The 20,164-nt window shown below is 39.1% G+C and overlaps 1 protein-coding gene across 2 annotated transcripts in view; it reads left to right on the plus strand.

Annotated features, from left to right (window-relative positions):
- Positions 1-6,564: 6,564 nt before the first annotated feature.
- The window catches only part of LOC118209792 (G protein-activated inward rectifier potassium channel 2-like), a 34,308-nt gene continuing 20,708 nt past the window's right edge, over positions 6,565-20,164 (plus strand). The window contains exon 1 of one of the 2 annotated variants that reach the window (XM_035385445.1): positions 6,565-7,083. The gene's annotated coding sequence lies outside the window, so the exon portion shown is untranslated. Of the gene's footprint in view, positions 7,084-7,617; positions 7,986-20,164 lie in introns of those variants that run through there. The other variant, XM_035385446.1, reaches the window with a different exon arrangement.

Consider the following 20,164-nt stretch of genomic DNA (forward strand, 5'->3'; position numbering starts at 1 on the left):
TAATAAATAAATAAATAAATAAATAAATAAATAAATAAATAAATAAATAAATAAATAAATAAATAAATAAATAAATAAAATCTGTAATCCTGGAGCAGACGATTAAATTTGGAATGAATATCCATCCTTACGCTTTGCGACAGCTCCAGAGAACGCAGATGGACTCAGGAAACAGCTGCGGCAACGATAAAATAAAGCCATCGTTCATCCGTAGACCTGGTGAAATATTTTCAGCGAGCCAGCCCTCACGCTACCAAGCACGACACCCAGGGATTAATGGCCTCTCCTGAGGAGGCCATAGCTCTTGATCTACTGCAAGGCGGTAGAGATGTGTTGGCACAGGTGGGTGGATGCTTGCATCTGTGTGTGCTTCTGTTTTAAAGGTGGGAGGAAGGTCTGAAATAATCACTCGGGTTAAGTCTGGTGATGGTGAACAGTAATGGCAAAGCTTAACAGATGAAACCTGCTGTCTGAAAATTTAAAGAAAAAAGTCAGCCCTCGCCAGCCTATGGAAGGCATATAACCTGAGGGCACATAAAACTCAGATACACCTTCATAATTTCACTGAAGCCTCAGCTTGCCTCAATAGAGCATTGTTCTACGTCGAAATAAATATAGTCAAATCTATTTTACAGATACATTCTTGTTTACCACTTGTTTTTACAGGATAGAAATCATCCTCGCCAGATACAGTGAGATGAGATCCAAAATAAAAAAACACATCTATAAAACTGCACCGTTTCCCCATTTGAGGTTACAGCACATAAACATGTTCCCCTTGGCGAGATTCAACTGACGCCACCGAAGAAAAGCAATACCAAGGTTGACTCTAGTTTTTTAATGAGCCCTGCTGGCTTGTCTTTTTGCTTCACTGTATCTAGGCTTTTTAGCATCTGCCAACTGCAGCAAACTTGCAGCAAACACTTCACTGGAATCTGATCTCAAACCACAGGCTCTGTAGCCACGCCCACCCCTCCCCACACAGAAAAGAGCGCCATGCCCAGAAACATCCCGAGCACATTTTGGAATAACAAATGCAAACAAATCATCATGAAAATGGTATGTTTTGGACCTGAAGAGGTGCAGGGCAGGTACACTTTGCCATGTTATGGTTGGGGCTACTCTTATGGTCCTGTTTGATTGACAGTCTAGAGCTCGTTTTCAGTCCAGCAAACAGATTGCCCGCAGGTGGCCCCCAGCAGGTGGCCTTCTCATTGGCTGCAGTCTGCTCGCTCCGTGGATACAACCATGAACCTCCACTGTACAGGGTCCTTGTGTGCACACTATGACACACACACCCATGTGGGTGCACGCACACACACACACACACACACAAGCACGCACGCAAGCACACACACACACCCACACACACACACACACACACACACACACACACACTGCCTATAAACCTTGAGGGTTTTGTAAAGGGTCCTCACACTCCCTGAACAAGCGACTACCATTTTACACTGCCAAATGGCTCATACTCCTCAGCCCCTATTCCAAGAAAAAGAAAAGAAAAAAAATTAAATATTCACACGGGGTATTTCCATGAATTAATCATTACCTCGGCACTTGCTGGGCAAGGTTTAATCCCACTCTGGTGAGTGGCAGTATAGAGTGAGGGGAGGCTCTCCTGCTTCACGGTCACATTGGCTCACTGTTTTCAGCATTTCTACTCATCCGTTCACTGGTTTCATTAGCACAATCGTAATGTGGTCGAATGAGCTCGAGGGACAATTTTGCGCACTTCTTTCCTTCGGCGAACTAGCGAGGCAAGCACAGTGAGGTCACAGATTTTCCAGTTCTTGCCAATGGGCTGCTGGCTGCATCAGTGCAGAGATGCATAAAAATGAATGCATGTGTATGTGTGTCAGAGTGTATGCATGTGTGTGTAAATTTGAGCAAGTGCACAAGTCTACGTGTAAATTATTCATCTGTGTGTATGGGCGTGTGTGCAGAATATTGTCTGCTTTACATGTAGAATTTCCTATATCAAAAGTCATTGTATATCATTTATGTGATACTGTGACGGTAATTACATTACATATTATATTACATTTATTTGGCAGATGTTTTTATCTAAAGCGACGTACAATAAGTGCATACTGAAGGTCATTGTAACAACTACAAAACACAAGTCCGATAAGATAAAATACTAGGCCGCAGGAGGCAATTCACATTTTTGTCAAAGCATATGAAATGGCCTTTTTCACAAATCAAGAAAGAGTATGACTTCATTTCTGCAGTTCAGAATATAAACATACAGAGCAAAACTGTGACATTTAAAGCAGGATTCACTCAGATCTTCATTTTTATTGTTAATCCGATGCTAAATCTTTCTTATTGAAAATTATTATTGAATATATTGCCCCAGCAAATGCGCTGGTATGAGGGGCAGCCAGAAAAACTATTTTAATACTATATTCTCTGTGTCTCTGCACATGGTATTTCAGATTTTAACATTTTCACTATTATTTTTTTTACGTATTACCATAAAGAATGGGCAAGAAATGACTGATTAAAAATTCATAATTAAAATTAGGTACAGGGAACAGTCCCTTCATTGCATGAGAACTTGGTTCAATAAAAGCAGCTGTTAGAAAAGACTCATGCTCAAATGCAATACAGTCTCAGAAAAAAGTTATGATAAAAGTGCATATAAACAAACACTTATAACCGGGGTGGTGCCCTTAAGGTAAATAAAATTGTACCCCTTGACAGCAAATACATAATTCATTTGTAATTTTTTTGCTTGTAAAAGGTACTTATTAGTACTCTAATAGTACATTATTTCACTTTCAGCATACATTTGGCAAATCTGTTCCCTGAAGAGCAAAAATGTACCTCCACTGCACTTTTATTTCTGAGAGAGTCGACAGAACTGTCTAGTGGTGCCACACTGACACTCAACACAATTTGACCGAACAAATACACTTCAGGCAGCACTGAGGCACCAAAATCACATTGTTCTGCTTGGTTAACTTCGATGCAAAACATAATGAGCGTGAACATTAATACTGACATGCCGATGTAATGATTTATTCTTGAAACAAAACTGTTTATGGGTGATACAGCCATTATGGTACAAGTTATTGCTGTGAATAACTGTAGGTACTTAATCCATGACCTGCCTCCATTTAAATCAATTTCCATAACAGCTCTGTGCAGGTCCTAAAATTGATTTCTAATTGAGAGAAACGTGCTGCAAACGTGCTGTGTTACTTTCAAGCAGAACTAATTAACATTTATGAGGAGGGTCTTTCCAGTATTAATGATTTTCACACTCCTCACCAATTGTATTAAAGAGGGGACTGAATCTGAAACTGAACCCACAGAAACGGAATCACCACTATCTAAGTCATACTGCTTCTGTGCATGCAAGTGACGGTACATCCTGTGGTGCCTTATATGTACATTGATTAAATTTTCATAATCATAAACTGATCTTGCCAGCAGATCTCCTTACAGATAGATGGGAAACAGAAGTGGAGATGGATAAAGAGAAAGACGGCAAGCAGAAGATAATTTTGCAACTGCTGAATCCATATTTGATTAACACTGCAGTTTTGCAGTTCAGTCGAAAAGGATTAACGCAGACTCTCAACCGGTCTTCAGAGATGGAACATCATTTATGGAGGTATTTTTGTATCAAAAGTCACAAATATGTAAATGGTTTCACAAATCTGTAAATGGGGTTTCACAAATATGTAAATGGGTTCACAAATATGTAAAATGCGAGGCGCAGTTGCGGTAATGGCCTAATGCTAAAGCTTTGGTGGGGACATTCTTCCAACCAATCAGATGATCATATTCGGATGACATTTTACTGCCATTCAGTGGTAACATAACATAACTTAACATAATGACGAGAACAGGTCATTCGGCCCAACAGTACTCGCCAGTTTCCTGAATAAATTGTACCTTTTGTTCTGTCTACCTACAGACTAGATAGTATCAAACACCATATCAAGCCTAGTCTTAAAGGTTCTGTGTCCACTATGTGTCACTGGCAGACTATTCCGCACAATGACTCCCTACATCAATAAATCTTCCTAATGTCTGAACGGAATTTACCCTTTTCCTCATTTTCATTTATGGCCCCTCATTCTTCTAACAGAACTCAACGTGAGTGTAGGCAACACTTGCTCCTTAGCTAGAAAGAGTGCCATGGCTGAACAGCAGTCACCACTAGTCCCATCACGGGTAATCTTCAGTCGCCATCACATTGTGTGACATTGACAACAAATTAATAACGTTAGTTTATCATAATTTTCTTGCTAGCTAGCTACCAGTATATTTACATGCATTTGTCGTGGTGATTCCGAGGGTAGATAATTATTTTTCAGAGATAATAAATACATTTGTGACATACAGTATATGTGACAAGTTACCATGGACACACGTTTCAGTTTCATCCAGATCATAGCTACATGTGATGGAAAATATCAGATCTAGTTTAATGGTTCACTGGGATCAACTAAAGTAACTTCTGAAATTATACATTTAATCTCTACACCATGGATATTTGCATGCATGTTTTTAGCACGTTGTGCATCCTTCCCTTCGAAAGGTCACACTTCTGAGTCATCTACAGTGTATGGGGTGCGGCACTTTAACTATTTTGGTTGGCCTTTGGTCTGAAGAATTGTGAAGAATTTGAATAACTGTGATATTTTTCTAGGGAGTATCTGTATTTGTATAAATATGTTCAAAAAAAGGAACTCAATATTCCTTTTTTGAGCATTTAATGCCACTCATTACCTGTATTGCTTTTTATTCAGCCTTCTTTTCTCTTGTAATTCTTGAGGCACTGTATATCAAGTATTCAACCCTTGGTTCATAAACTGAAATGAAGAGCTGCCCAAATTGTGCTGTTGGTAGCCTTGGACAGACATTTTCTCACATATTTAATATCCATCCTAAAATTTCTATTCATCTTAGCATTACAATATTCCATCTCAGCTATGGCCTACAATGGATTAATAAACCTGACACCCTGCTGCGACAACTTACAAAGAAAAAATTATATTTGATTATAATGGAATTATATTAACACTCTTGTGATGATGGAAAGATTCCTTCACAGTATAAATGAATGTTTAATCTGGAATACTCTGTTGAATTGCACTGAATTGAAATACCTGTTGAGTTTTTATGCACCTTAAGCTTCTCCGAAATGTTCAAAAGATAAATGATTTAATTCTTTCTATCACTGTTAAGCATAATACATAATAAGCATTAAACATAATAAGAACATTACACAATGACTCACTGCACTGGTTTACTTTAAAATGGTTAGTGTCCCCTGTTTCAAGCCAAATAAAACCAGGAATCCCCCGACACACCCCCAAAATGGTCACCCACAGACCATTGTACACAAGTACAAGTATGCAACAGGGAAACACAACAGTACATAGCTCAAACGGGAAACAGGGAGAAATACAATGCCGCGGAGCTTTTGAGATTGCATCAACAAATTACTGTAGAAAATGGCAAAATACTCGAGGTCAGGTATAAAGAATTTTACAGGACAAAGTCATACTGTTTTATGACTTATGTAAGCCTATAAGATATTCTCTTCAAGCATGCAAATAAACACTGGTTTACCCATTCCATAACCAATGCACATCATACAAATATCAACAGGCTGCAGAAGCTATTGTCTGCATGATATATTGATTTCTCACAGTAGTATGGCAGTCAATATACCAGCTACATGATATAGGACTTCTTGTCACCTCGCTGTTGCTGCTAATACTATTCATGTTACTAATGTTATCCATTATATTTTGATAATAGGAATATATATTATAGGAATCAGCCTCAACACCTTCCCCTCCCCTGTCTCACCCCTCCTCCCTTCCTCTACGAGCTTCACAAGCACAAAAGTGATCAAATCTGACCCCCACTGAGTGAGGTGAGGGAAGGAAATTCTGCATCGCTTCCTTGGTCAAGATACTGTGCAGACCATCACAGGGATCTGTTCAACTGCAAAATATCAAACAAAAGGAGCCACATCTGCTTTTAAGCTTTCTGTCAACAATGTGGGTTGTTATAGATGTCTTACAATGCCTTTGGGGAGATATGGGTCAGTCAGTGCCATTTACCGTAAATGCTCCAGCATTTTGGACATACAGTAAATGACAGTCCTCAGTGTCACACCAACCCAGCTATGACCTACAACCATCTAACATGATTCATACCAAAGCCACCGCTTAGCCACTTTAAGATATAAACTATTCTTCTTATTTCTGTTTAAACTATTTAAAAATAGTTTTTCCCCCTTCATTAAAAGTTTTTTTTTTCCCTACTGGCAACATTGCTGCCAGTCCTCTCACTGTTATTACAGGATTTTCTTTATTTTTTGTTTACTGTAATGTTGTAAGTCAAATACATTTTTTTGAGAATCGTAGTCTTTAAACTTTGAAATCATTACTTCTGTCCATTCTGATTTATTAGTGTCTAAACTGGATAAATAACTTTTCCAGACTGATGTAATCTGAATATTCACATTCACTATCCTCCCCATTGAGAGAGAGAGTGAGAGAGAGAGAGAGAGAAAGAGAGAGAGAGAGACGAGATGTTTTCCTTTTTCAGCATGCGGCACTATTTGCTGTCGTATTCCCATACAGCAGCGCTTGGCACAGGCCGTTTTATCTTGGATTAAATTGATTATAATTCTTTTAATGTATGGATTTCGTGTCCTTTCATAGTGAGATCCTTCACTTCACGTGCATTTCTCGCTGGGAAGAGTTATTTCTCTCCGTTACCCGCCCCAGTATTGCTATCACCCCCGAAGCACTGTTCGCACAATCTGGATGACTGTTTAAAGATCCTCTTTTGTCGGTTTTTCTTCATTTTTTGCTGATAAAATCCTGAAGCATGTTGATTTCAACAAGGGGAACCTGGAAAGTCAAACTCGACGAGTCCCCTCCTGCCCTTCCCCCCAAGAGATATGAAAAACAGTTAAATTAGTAACGAAATTGTATTTATCGGTTTTATTCAAATTATCCACAATCGTGAATCCGGGCGCTAATCTAAGGCAAAGGACCATGATCGAAAGGAAACGGTGCTATGAAATAGGTGGGTAAACGCGCTCGTTTCTTGTCTTTCCCCTTTCCCATTTCCCATTTCAGATTTAATTTGTGGACTATGTTTATTTCTTCTGAGGGCGATGAATTAATGAAGACTGTATCACATTAGTATAGCGTGGAGGAGTCTGTTGCGTAACACCAGCATGCAGTCTAGTTTTATTAACATTGTGTATTGTATCCGTTCCGGCTATGTCGATAGTTGCAAAATCCGAAGAAATCACTTCGGGGGTTTAGAAACATAAAATGGGTAAATAAAGGTGCACAAAGGTCCATCAGTGGACTGAACAGGTATTGAACTATGGCCATTTATTGCGTTGCTTCGGGCGATTTGAATTGTGCTCATAACACTTCTGTAGTCATCGTCGAGCATGATGTGTAATACATTTCAGATAGATTAGTAAAGATATAGTAATCTGAATTCTCTTAGTCAGCATTAATGATTACCCTGACGTGACAAAATTTGGAGCTGAATGCACCTGGCGTTAAGTTGAAGAGCTATCACGTGCTCTTTGGTTTAATTTTAGTAGCTAATGAAGCTTTTAATGAACATATTGTCAAGTAGGCTACATGAATCAAATATAATGTTTCACAGTCCAACCATTTCTAAAACATAATTACTGATATTTAGACATTTTCAGTGTGTAAGACTAATTGTCGTTGCGATAAGGACTTTGCTAATTAGGAGATGCACATTATCAATAGGCTACAAAAGGGTTTCATCTCCATGGCGACCTGAAAATCTCATTCAAACCCAGAATGTGCGTAGCTCGTGGAAGGGAGTCGTTCCGTTGTGTGATGACAAAGCGGAAGGGAGAGAAGGAAGACCCCGGAGAACTATCACTGATGGGCCATCAAAATGTTTCACTTTCTTCAAGAGCGAAATAATGTACGGTGAGTGGATCGAAGCCACGGCGGTGCCAGGCCTCCTGATCTTAGAATATGGCTGTGGACGCGTTCGTTTTAAACAGCCGCAGGTGTAAAATAGGCTACTCTACTGCATGTCACTTACATCGGCGATGCTTAACTTTATATCCGGACGAGTGTATGATTCGTAGGCCTAATTGTGTTGCAGCACTGCGTTTGCCAACGGTGCGATTTCCCTTTTAATCTGGCGTGACTAATTCTGTTACGGTTAGCTCCCATTTAAACACTGTAACGGTTATCATACATTCTGCAACAGCCTGCATATCCCCCACTTAGAATTTTCTAGGGACAGTGTAACTGTTTTTATAATTATTGGTTGTAGCTTATGAATTTCAAAAGCATCTGGACCGTGAGTGTCGGTAAAGAGCATGGAAAACAAGTGGTTCATGTTGGAAAGAAACGCGGTCTTGCTCATATCCACTTGTTCACCTGTTGGTGAACAGGACACAGAGGAGCAAATAGTGACAATGAATCACCGTAACACGCAGATGCATTCTTTTAAAAGGCTAAATATATCGACTTACATAACGATTTCTGGACGCATTTCTGTTCGAAGCAGTTCTCTATGTAATCTATGTGACGAACACAAAGATTGTAGGCTGCTATTAACGATCTCATGGGTGAACGGTTGCAAGATGCAAGCGACTAAGTCTAAAAACAATACTCTTCTCCACAAATACTGATTGTAGTGTTCGTTTTGCTTTAATGCGTTTCAGAGATATCCTTCAATCGTAGCCTATAGATGCACATAGGTATACAGTACCTTGGACAGCGAACAGGGGAAAAACGAGTTTCTGTCTTGAAATCACTTAAGTTTGTCATTACCTTTAGATAACATTAACACCCTATAAACTCATCGTGTCGTTCAGGTGATTATGTTTTTTTCCTTCAATAGCTTAACAGGGTTTTTTTTCCTACTTACATTGTCTGATCGTCGTAGAGTATAGTTTAGAAACAGCTGCATGTTCTATAGCCAACACCATTGAAAGATACAAGCCAGTTAAGAGGTTGCTTTGGTAAACCAACACACTACCATCGGTTCGCTTTCTCCCTACTTCTACTCACAGTAGTATGGAGGACCAAAAGTATGTATGACTCAAGAAATCAATGAACAAGTAAAGATAAATGCAAGAAACATGTACAAATAAATGGATGTACACAGAAATAAATTAACAGATAAAATCGGACATCAATGGTAGTTCTGCATTTCGTATTTATTTGTTTATTTATTTATTTATTTATTTCTGCATATATTTATTTTCGCATTTATTTATGTATTTCTTCACATGATAATGAGGGGACTGCCAATCAAAGTATGTGGTGCCACGTTATTCCTATAGGTTGATCGATAACAGAGTGCGTAGATCGACTGTATGTACGCCTTGCTTCAATACCAGTTGCTTTTTACTAGGTTAACGTAAGTAGTGAAGACGTAAAATTCAAAACGTAACGCAGATTTTTTACGTGGTTGCATCGGAGCTTGCGAGCGACGTATTTCAGGTTAAATACTCACAATTACACTCTCTTGAGATTTAGATAAATATTTAGGGAGATATTGCCATGTAGTCTGTTTTGGCTACGTGCAAGTGTTTTTTTCCCCGTGTTTTTTTCTGGTGCTGTACTGTGTGTATATGTCGAGGACTTCAAATGTATGTCATGCATGTTTTTTGGTGACTAACAGGTTGCATAGTTTTGATATAGCATGCTAGCTTGCTGGAATGGCTAGCCAGTCAAAAGTGCAGACGCCCCAGGTGGACGCAGTGTTTCATATGTCGCCAATGATAGAAAGTACTAGTAGGAGCAGAGTGTGCTGCTAAGAGTGTGCTACTAATAAGTTGTATGCTGCCAATGACAGCTAGAGTATTTTTAATAGACTCCATCATGACATACAGTGCAATGCACATAATAGTGTGAAAGCCATACAGACACATAGCAACACTGGTTTATATCCTTTTTCTAAAATCTTAGGGGTTATCCTACTAGATAACCAGTGTAATACACATGTATTGTCTTATGATACGTTTTCACTGATTGCCTATAGGTATGATAACAAAAAAAAACAAATAATTGTTTTGAATTACATTACTTTGTTTGAACTTTTAAAGCTATTAAGACTGTTAATCGTATGTGTAACACCCCCCACCGTGTTAGTTCTTTCCCCACCCACAGGGTTAAATGTAACATTTCACTCTCGGTAGTTTGGTCAAATTGCTAGTGTCCCAGAAATGTCATTATACTATGTAATCATAGTTGAAATGTCAGTGGTTTGTATTAAACATGATTAATCTAGTTTGAGTAATATTTTCAGAATTAAGCCAAATATGAAAACTGTTAGTTATTTCCCCGATCTCCCCAACACTAATGCCAGAGATTTGAGACTGGCTAACTTAGCTGAAAATGCTAGTCCTGATTATTTACTCTTTCATATGGACGCTTTGACTATTTGTTCCAGTCAGCTGCATCACAGAGGTTGACCCATGTAGTATTCAGGAAATTGGAGGAAGTGACTTTTCGCCAGAATGTTTCGCTCCAAAATTCAGATCAATGCCAGATCAGTTGGACGCTGTTCTCACATACTGCCTGTGGAAGCTGTGGATAGTTATTATTAGCTGTTTTGTCTGTCCGCGACATTGCAATTCTTTTTTGGGTTGGTGAGAGAACAGTCCACCATAGAATGGCAGAGCATGGCATAAGGTCAGTCTTAGATCTTAGGGCAACAAGCCTCCTACCGAGTGCAGTTCGCCTAGATGTACGAGTGCAGTTCGCCTAGATGTACGAGTGCAGTTCGCCTAGATGTACGAGTGCAGTTCGCCTAGATGTATGAGTGACGTTCGCCCAGATGTACGAGTGAAGCTCGCCCAGATGTACGTCTTAACTGGATTTACCCTGAAACCGACACGTGCTCCGACGAGCTCACCTGGGATCGCTCTCGCCTCCCACTCGTGGGTGTGTTTTCTATTTTTAAAACAGTGTTCATCAAATGTACAGTATATCGATTGTATATGTTGGAAATCTCCACACAGGACTTGGGCCTATAAATATGATGTCACACGAGTTCACAAGACCACAAGAACGCACAAGTACAGACAGCCTTCCATTATGAGAGCCAGATAGATTCAGCTGCAGGTTACCATGGAGATCATAGCTGCTGTGCTCACATTTCTCAGTGAAAACTGTTTTTTTTCTCTCCAGCAAATTCCGTAAGAGATGTTGCAAGAAAAAAAATCCATCCAAGTTACAAAATGGGATTCATAATCTGCAATCTGAGTCCATACTTTGATGCTTATGAGGAAATTAATCTGTTAATGGACACAATGATGCAGATCATTACATCAATACAGAGACAGACTAAACTTTGGCTTTCTTTGAAAGCAGGTCCATTTTATTTATTATTGCTGAGCAGAGAAATAGATAGGTGCCGATATCTGACTTTTTTTTCAAAGCTGTATCAAGGTAAATTGTTTCAATAAATCCAAAGACTTTATCAAGGAAGCTACACATTGTGAGTTCCACATCTAAGATGTGCATGATGTGTTCATTGCTCCTATCATCCACAGCTAAGCACCAAGCAGAGAGACTTATCATTCAGTTCTTAAACTTTGTATGATGGGTAATATACAAAACAATATCCTCTGTACTATTTTCCACTCATACTATGAAAGTGTCCTAAGACGTTCCACCCTTGCAGCCATGCTCATGTGTTGTTGTTTTTAAAGGAAAATGTCAGCGAAGCTATGCCTTGTTTTTACAGCGATGCTGTCACTCATATTTGTGGGACCAAAATGGTTGTTTACTTCCTGAAAAGTATGCTCCCAAATATACTCAGTGAAACCCCAAATATAAGTGTATCATCCTGGGATTTGAAGTGAACTACATTTAGAGAACATTTAGCCTACTTAACTTTCTCATCCAGTGTACTCAACAACTATACTCAATAGTAAGCAAGTGTGCTGATTCGGACAAGGCCCCAGACTTGGTTAGAGCTCTTGGTGCTGTACATGCCGTTCCTGCAGCTAAGGAGGGGTGCCTTCAGGGCTCCCCACAGGAAAGCAGACCTAAAACATCCCCAACCTGCTAACAAACTAAAACAGAAAAACCTAAAACAAAACTGACAACAACAAAGTCCTCTAAAACAAATTTTTAAAAATAAAAAAGAAAACCCCTCTTCCACACTGACTAACGCCAGGCACCCACCGCACGCGTAGCGTAAGCAGTGAAGCAGCACGGCGAAGCAGCACGGTGCGGCGCGTCGTGTGTCTACACGGGTTCCGTCTGTGTCGCGCAAAGGCTTGCTTAAAGCTCTATATTCCTAGTAGTTCTCGCAGTCTGCAGTAGTTAATTTGGTAATATTTTGTTGACTCATGTAAATACGTGAGAAAGTAAACGCTTTAAGGAATTACCATAAGCTTAAATCGTAGCCTACATAATAATCAAACAAACTGTATTAATTTATTTGCTTGGTTAACAAGCATGCCAACTTTATGAAGGATATGTAATGATCATAATAATAATAAATAATCCATAATCAACCATTGGAAATTCATTCCTGTGTCATCTTGTTATTCACGTCAAAACATTTATATGATCAGATTTAGTAAAATCAGTTAATCGTCAAAAAGATAGCGTAACAGTTTAAACTTGAAGGGATATGAACATCCCCAACGCCATGAACACCGGAAGCGTTGAAGTACAAGTGCAATAAAGGCTTGCTTACAACTTCATTTATAAAATAGATGCATTTTCATCGGCAAGACCACTAAATCTGATTTTTTAAAGCTCTGTGGATTGTCTGATTTTTATTAACAAGCCCTTTTTTGAAAGCACGGCGAACGAAGACATCGGAGAAGTCAAATAGCCTGAGCAATGGTTGGTTAAAAAACTACCTTCCAACACTCGAGCTAACAAACTGCTGCTCGGTGCATCCACTTCTACATCATTCAATAGGCTACGTCTTTCTGTGGTGTATTTTCAAATTTACCCCACCCCCTCCGCAAAATAAGATAGCGAAACTAAGTTTGCATTTTTCCGAGGTTCCAGTTTTTTTTTTTTCCCCCCTGCAAGGACAATACAAAAACGAAAAGGCTTGTATTTTTTAGTTGCTTATAAAATATATGGTAGGGAACTAGGAACACACCCCCAATAGCCTAATATAAGGATGAAATATAAATCAGAGCATGTATACCTAGCATTTTAGAGCATATTTCTGTGTATAAACAGGTAATCATGACACGCGGCAAGCAGAAAAATAGAACAGAAGCGAAAAACTACGCTTCAGTTCGCTTGTGTCACACAAGTTTCGCAGCCGGTTCACGACGCGTTCGCATCTGGTGTAGAGGACGTCGCCCGCTGCCGTTGTAATAACAGTACTTCAACTACGCTTCACTTACCCACGTAGTACGCGCGTCATGCGCTCGTGGCCGCTATGCGTGCGGTGGGTGTCCGGCTTAACAACATTAACATGGTGGCAAAGTGGCCATCTAAATCAGTGGTAACCGACCCTGTTCTTGGAGATCAACCGTCCTGTAGGTTTTCAATCCTAACAAAGCACACCTCATTCAAGAGCTAGCAATCTCTTTTGAGCAACTAATTAGTAGAATCATGTGTGACAAATCAGCTTGAAATGAAAGCCAATTGGCCAATTCTTTATAGCTGGGCTCCAGCTCTGAGTGCCAATGTTGCTGCCAAATTTCAGCAATTTTTTGCCAAACTGTTTGGGAGTTATGAGCATTTATGTGATAAGCCACGCCCACATAAATTTTTATTGGCATATGGCATACATTTTTTTTGGGAGTATAAACTTTCTTTCTTTTTAGAGGACCATTTACTGAACAAAAATGGTGGAAAACTCTAATTGGTGGACATAATGGATTTGAGTTGTCCATGAGGAGAGACTTGAGAGGCAAGATTTAAGTCTCAAAAGTGGAGTTATGATTGTTTGAAAATTGGAAATTCAAGTGACAGTTATAGGGCCACCAAATGGCTAATCAGTGCCAAAATCACTCAGTCGTTTAGCCATCTGGTTAAACCAAAACAGAGTACAGAGGAAAATAGCTAATAGCATGTCCAAAATTGTGGTAATCCAAGATGGCAGCAACAAAAAAAGAGGGATATTTATGTTTCAGCAAGTTCATTGCTACAGCAAGTTTTAACATCTAAAAGACAACAGTGATTTTTTATGAATTTATGATTTAAAAAAAACATTTGCATGGCGCTGTCACAACAAAAGTCATCCCCTTTACAAATTTCATCCCCCCTATTCACTTCCGGGGTTATGTTGTGCCGTTACATTGTGCCGAGTGGTCAGATCTCTCTGTCCGAAGATTCAAATTAAAATAAGCTTTATTGGCATGACGTATATATATATATATATATATATATATATATATATATATATATACACATACATACATACATACATACATATTGCAAAAACATGAGTACAACAAACAATAAACATATAAACAGAATACAAATTTGTGTGGTGTATGTGTGTGGTATTTCTGTATCTTAGCTTGTGTAATGGCATGTGTAAATTAGGTGAAACAGTGAGTACAATAATTAATATTAAAATAAATCTCTCTCTAGCAAGATTCATAGATCGCTAGCTAGCTAGCAAGAGAAATAAATAGATAGCCAGCGAGACAGATCACTAGCTAGCTAGCTGGAAGAGCTTCTCTTAGACTTTTATAAAAGCTTCTCTTCCTAGCTAGCCAGCTAGCTAGCGATCACTCACTGTCGTTAGCAGCCAGCAGATAATGCTTGGAAACCACGCATGCAAGGTAGTCAAGTTGACGCTAACTTATGCATTAAGGGAACGTAACGTAACCCCGGAAGTGAATAGGGGGATGAAATTTGTAGGGGGGATGAAATTTGTTGTGACAGCGCCACCATATGACTCAATTGATACAATACTGTAGGGTTGGGCTCAGGCTTAGATTATATGTAGCTGCATGCAAGGAGAAAAGAAAATGAAAAACATTGGACAGATTTTTGTATTCATCAGAATACACCAGATGTGGGTGTGTCTGTTTCAGTTTTCCTGCCAACTTCTGCCCTTGATTACTTAATTAGCCATAACATTTACATCATCTGACATTTTAGCTAAATTTCTTGAAAAGCACATAAACGACAGCCGGAGACTGTTCTTGTGTCCCTATGACATGTTTTACTGTGATCTAATCTATGAGTGAACCAGTGTTGCTGTGTATAGCCAATTAGTTCATTTAGCCAGCGTAATTGGTGGAAACAAAAACCTGCATACAATTGTCCACCCCTGGAAAATCTTCCAATCAATAGAAGAGCATTTCTGCCAAGGATGAACTAGTTTTATAAACCACAGTGTAGAGTAGTTTTAGCTCATCACTTGACTTGTTGTTTTAAATACTCTTTTAAAGCCATGAATATAAGAGTGGTGATATTCTGTAAGCTGCTTGGTCATATTACTCTATGAGAATCAGTTTATTGTTCTGAGTTGAATGGCTGAACCTCATTACCCATGGTCCCCTAAGAGAGAAATCCATGTCAGAATCTTTATTGTAGTCAAGATCAAATTAATAATAAGAAATCTCTCTTGCCTGTGCAGAACTTGACCAATTGTTTTAAGTAAGTGAAGCAGATATCTTTGAATGCTAAATGGATAGGCTTTTAAGCCAGGTGCATCTGACATTATTTTAATGAACTGTCTTCTTTAAAACAAAACTGCCTGGCCTGGACATGGCAGCACCAGTATTGCTTTTGTCTGTGGGCAGGCATTTGGTCCAATACATATAGTAATTCAGAATGTTATCTGCCAAATATATTACCAAATGGCCATATGCACACAACTTGACACATGGCAAGCTTACACACAGGAAGCTCACCCTGTAAAAACACTCAAATCACGTACAATATGGATATTCTCAGAATGACATAACAGCCCAGCTTGACTGATTTTATGCTTATATGTCTGCAGAAAACATACGCCCAAGAGTAAAAAAATGCCGTCCGTGTTTACAAGAATGCAAAAAGCAGATGTGCAGGTGACATTAGGAATGTCCTGTGTACGTAGGCTCCAACTTGGCATTAATATGGGGGGCAAAAACAGTTTGAAACAAAATATATTTACATGCTTTGCTATTATAGCACATCACAAGCAGAAGTTGCTCATAAAACAGGTGCACATTAAGTAACATTTGCATAAGTGAGGCACACACTTGACACAGTTGGATGAACAGTGATGTGAGAAAGAAACTCTTCTGCTGCTGACAACAGGTTCACTCAATTGTAAGACAACTGCTGACAAACAAACAAAACAGTCTTTCTTACCAGCTAGCTAGCTAACTGGCTGATACACAAACTTAAAGCATTAGCCAAACATCTTTGCTAACCAAAAATGAAATTATTACCAAATACTCATCTGATTCTACTACACCTAACAAAATATATTCCTTTTAAAATAAGATCAGCTGTCCATGTTTTTTTCAAATTTAAAAACAAGGCTATTTTCAGAGTTTGTTGATTAAAGCTTATCTATTTTGAGATGGTTACAGATGGGGGATATGGGGTTGGTTGAGCAAGAAAAAAGGAAGAACAGATGAATGAACCCTGTCCAAGTAGATACTGCATGGAAGCAATGTGTCATGCTTCATAGAACTTCGCTGTGGCAGTGATTAAATATAAAATATGCACTGTCAAACCGATGGCTTCCAATATTTTCATCGGCTGCCACTTCTCGTGCCGTTTTTGACAAATGGCTGGCAGCATAATTTGTCCCGCTCATTTTATTTAACTACAGTCTCCCTGTTGTCCCAGAAAGCCGACCCTTCAAATCGCACTTGAAAGGACACCACTGCACAGTAGTTGATAATGTGCCATATCCTTCAGTGACTGACCGTTTGCTACCCATTCTCACCTCTGACTGGATGTGAGGAAACAAAGGGTTTCACTGTCTGATGCCCATTCTTGCCCGAGAATAGATGAATTTCATCTTGACTGTGCCAGTTGTCACCTCTGATTGGATGTGATGAATCACAGCACCGGACTGTGTACCCATTCTCACCTCTGATTGGATGTGATGAATCACAGCACCTGACTGTGTATGCACCGTCACCTCTGATTGGATGTGACAAATCAGTCTCACAGCACTTGCCTCTGTTCAGACCAGCAGAGAAATGTAAAATAAATGCTTGAATTGCAATACATTTATACACATATGTGAGCGCTCCTACTGTATGGGGTCATGCAATGCTGCCATGTGCCACAGGCAATGATTGTCATCAATTATGTGTGTAGCTTCTGTGTTATCAGTGTGACATCCTTCTCCGGTCTTAAACTCTGCCTGATGACCTCCCCCAATAATGTTTCTGAATGTCTCCAAACTAACCATTTTCAAATTATGCCTCTTTGTTTCTATTTAACTCAATATTTATTTATTTTTTTGCAGTGTGGCATGATGAGATACTTATGTTCTGGAAACATGAACTCAGTTCGACATCACATTGTTCTGTTGTATGAGAAACGACAACCAAGAAACCATGTATAAGAAACCACAATCAAGAAACCATTTTCTGTGATACAAGTTGTACCAGTGGGCAGATTTCTGTTTCAGAACTGCAACCGGTTTCTGTGTCACAACTGGGCTTCTGTAAAATCTGCCAATCATTTCTAACTATGTCATTTGCATAAACCTGCCCTCGGTCAGCTTCCTCTAAGATCGAGGTAACGCCCGTGATTTAGCATCTATGACCACAGAATGGAATTATGAACAAGCAAGCAAGATTTCAAGCATGACTAGCAAAGCGGGCCATGTTAAATGTGCTGTGTCGGGACATTTTGAATCTTTCCAGCTACAAGTTTAATCAGCTACAACAGTCAGGGCTTGGACGTAAGCTGTCAAAGCACTTTACAGCTCTCTAGCCAATTAGCTAAGTATGCGATACATAAACTACAGTTTGCACTTAGATATAAAAATTTGGACACTTCCCATAGAAACCCCGATTCTTGAACCGGCTCCTGGTTTTCCTCCTTGGCTTTAAATTTGAGATCTAACTCTAATGTAGAGGAAGCCATGTTTATTGTTGATTTATGGAACCCATGTTTGCTGTTCACTTTTCTGGAGCAGGAGTGTGGGCAGGGGAGGAAGGGGGCGCTTGTGTCATTCCTGGTCAGATAACTAATCAATGCAGAGCATGTGAAAAAAAAAACATGCAACACCCACACAAAATGGCCTCTTCAGCTGAAAGGGTAAAAAAAACTAATGTCAACATGTTTGGTAGACCTTGTGGAATAATATAGAATTGCTGGAAAATTGTATAATAGGGAACCTTGAAGTGAATGTAACTGTTCCTGTCTTTAGTTCTTTTGAACATTGGAACATCAGAACATTGTTCACGAAGAAGTCTCAGGTTGTGGTTAATGGGTGGTCAGTACAATTTTGCTATTTATTAATGGTTTCGAAAGAGCTTGATTGTTTGTTTAAAAAAAAAAAAATTTGGCTTGGCAATGAGAAAGTGCACACCTGTTTTTCACAAGTTACCATCATCAGTCCCCTAAAGAGAATTATGCTGAAAGCGTTTAGTGTTTCAGATAAGAGCTTGTGTAATAACAGTTTAAATCTGAAAAATGTAAAATTCTGGCTGAAGCAGAGAGCAGGGAGCGTCATTAGACTGTAATGAGGACGTCTTAATGATGACACTCTGGGGTTCCTGATTTCTCTCAGCCTGAAGCCAGTCTTAATCACCTGCCATCTGGTCGAGGCCCTCCAGTGATTATATGACACCGTTCATACCAATGCCACTGTTGTGTGTGGAAAAAAAAGACCACACACCATTGCAACACATTTTTAGCTATATTGATTGGCATTCCATTCCACATTGCTCAGTCTGATTAACTCCAAACACTATTCTTTCGCTAAATTCTTAGTTGTATGGTGGTGCCCCCTATGATTAGCTGGACGCTAATGTGTACTACCTGAATATAACAGATGCAAGTGCTTTAAGAACCATTTATGAGAAAAATCATTACAGTAACATTTACCTTTTTCCAGATTCCATGACTTTAATGCTTTAATATCTCAACAATAACAGTGGCAGTGGTGGTAAAAATCTGGGATTTTTGGCATTTTATACAGCTTCTGCGTTAAACTCCACACACTTCCGGTTTACGCCATGCCCACTGTTGGTTTTCATCAAAAACTTTGTTGGTTGAACAAATACAGATACAAACACAAATAGTGGCATCTCCCTAAACCCCTAGTCTGTACATCTAAGTCTGAAATATGTCTTAAATAAAAATAAATAAAGCTCTGTTGTGTCTGTCAGTTTGGACCTACCTAGAATCTGCAGAATGCTTTCTGCCTAACTCACACTAAGGGAAATACCCTAAGCAACTAGCAACCCCAAAAGTTCCCTTTGGGCAAGTCTTAGTTAGAGCGTACATTTTCCTTCAAATTACACTTCTTTCTGAACACAGTTATGTAATGGTCTAGGTCCTATGAACCATCAACAAAAATGAACTGATCTCCATAAATAAACCATTATTTTAATGAACTTTAAAATGATATAAAACTCAGTAAAATAATTTAGGAGACTTTGACAGGTAACTTTCCTTTTTTATGAATGCCACCAGAAAGAAAATTGTATGAATCAGTGAATGAATTTAGCCTTTCTGTACCACGAAATGGGTCCCTCATTTCTCTTTCACGTCTCTGTATATTGGATGCTCTTTGCATACTGTAGCAAGAAGGTGATGGTCAGAGATGTTTGTGATGAATTTTAATTAGTACAGGCTGATTACTGGGTTATTTTTTAAGAAATGTAATTAGCAAATGTGTTGAGTACAGTTACATCACGAGTGACTCGCAAAGGAGTGAACTCTCATCTGACGAGCCACATGTCTGTAATTAAGACATAATTATTTAATTACCAATGTGGTTGTGTCTGCTTAGGCAATAAATCACAAGTAGCCTAAGGAGGATCTGTATTAGGGAGCATTTGTACAGCCTGTTCAAGTCAAATCCCAGCCTGTCATGTGTGCTGAAAGGGGCCTGAAAGTGTTGTAGCAAAGGGAAATAAAAGCCCTATTTGCACGGGAATGGTTTAACTCCAGGACGTGATGCAATGCAATTTGTACACATTATGTGGGTAACTGCAGTGGAGCGTTCATACATG

Source organism: Anguilla anguilla, chromosome 12, assembly GCF_013347855.1.
Source record: "Anguilla anguilla isolate fAngAng1 chromosome 12, fAngAng1.pri, whole genome shotgun sequence".
NCBI classification, from domain to species: domain Eukaryota; kingdom Metazoa; phylum Chordata; class Actinopteri; order Anguilliformes; family Anguillidae; genus Anguilla; species Anguilla anguilla.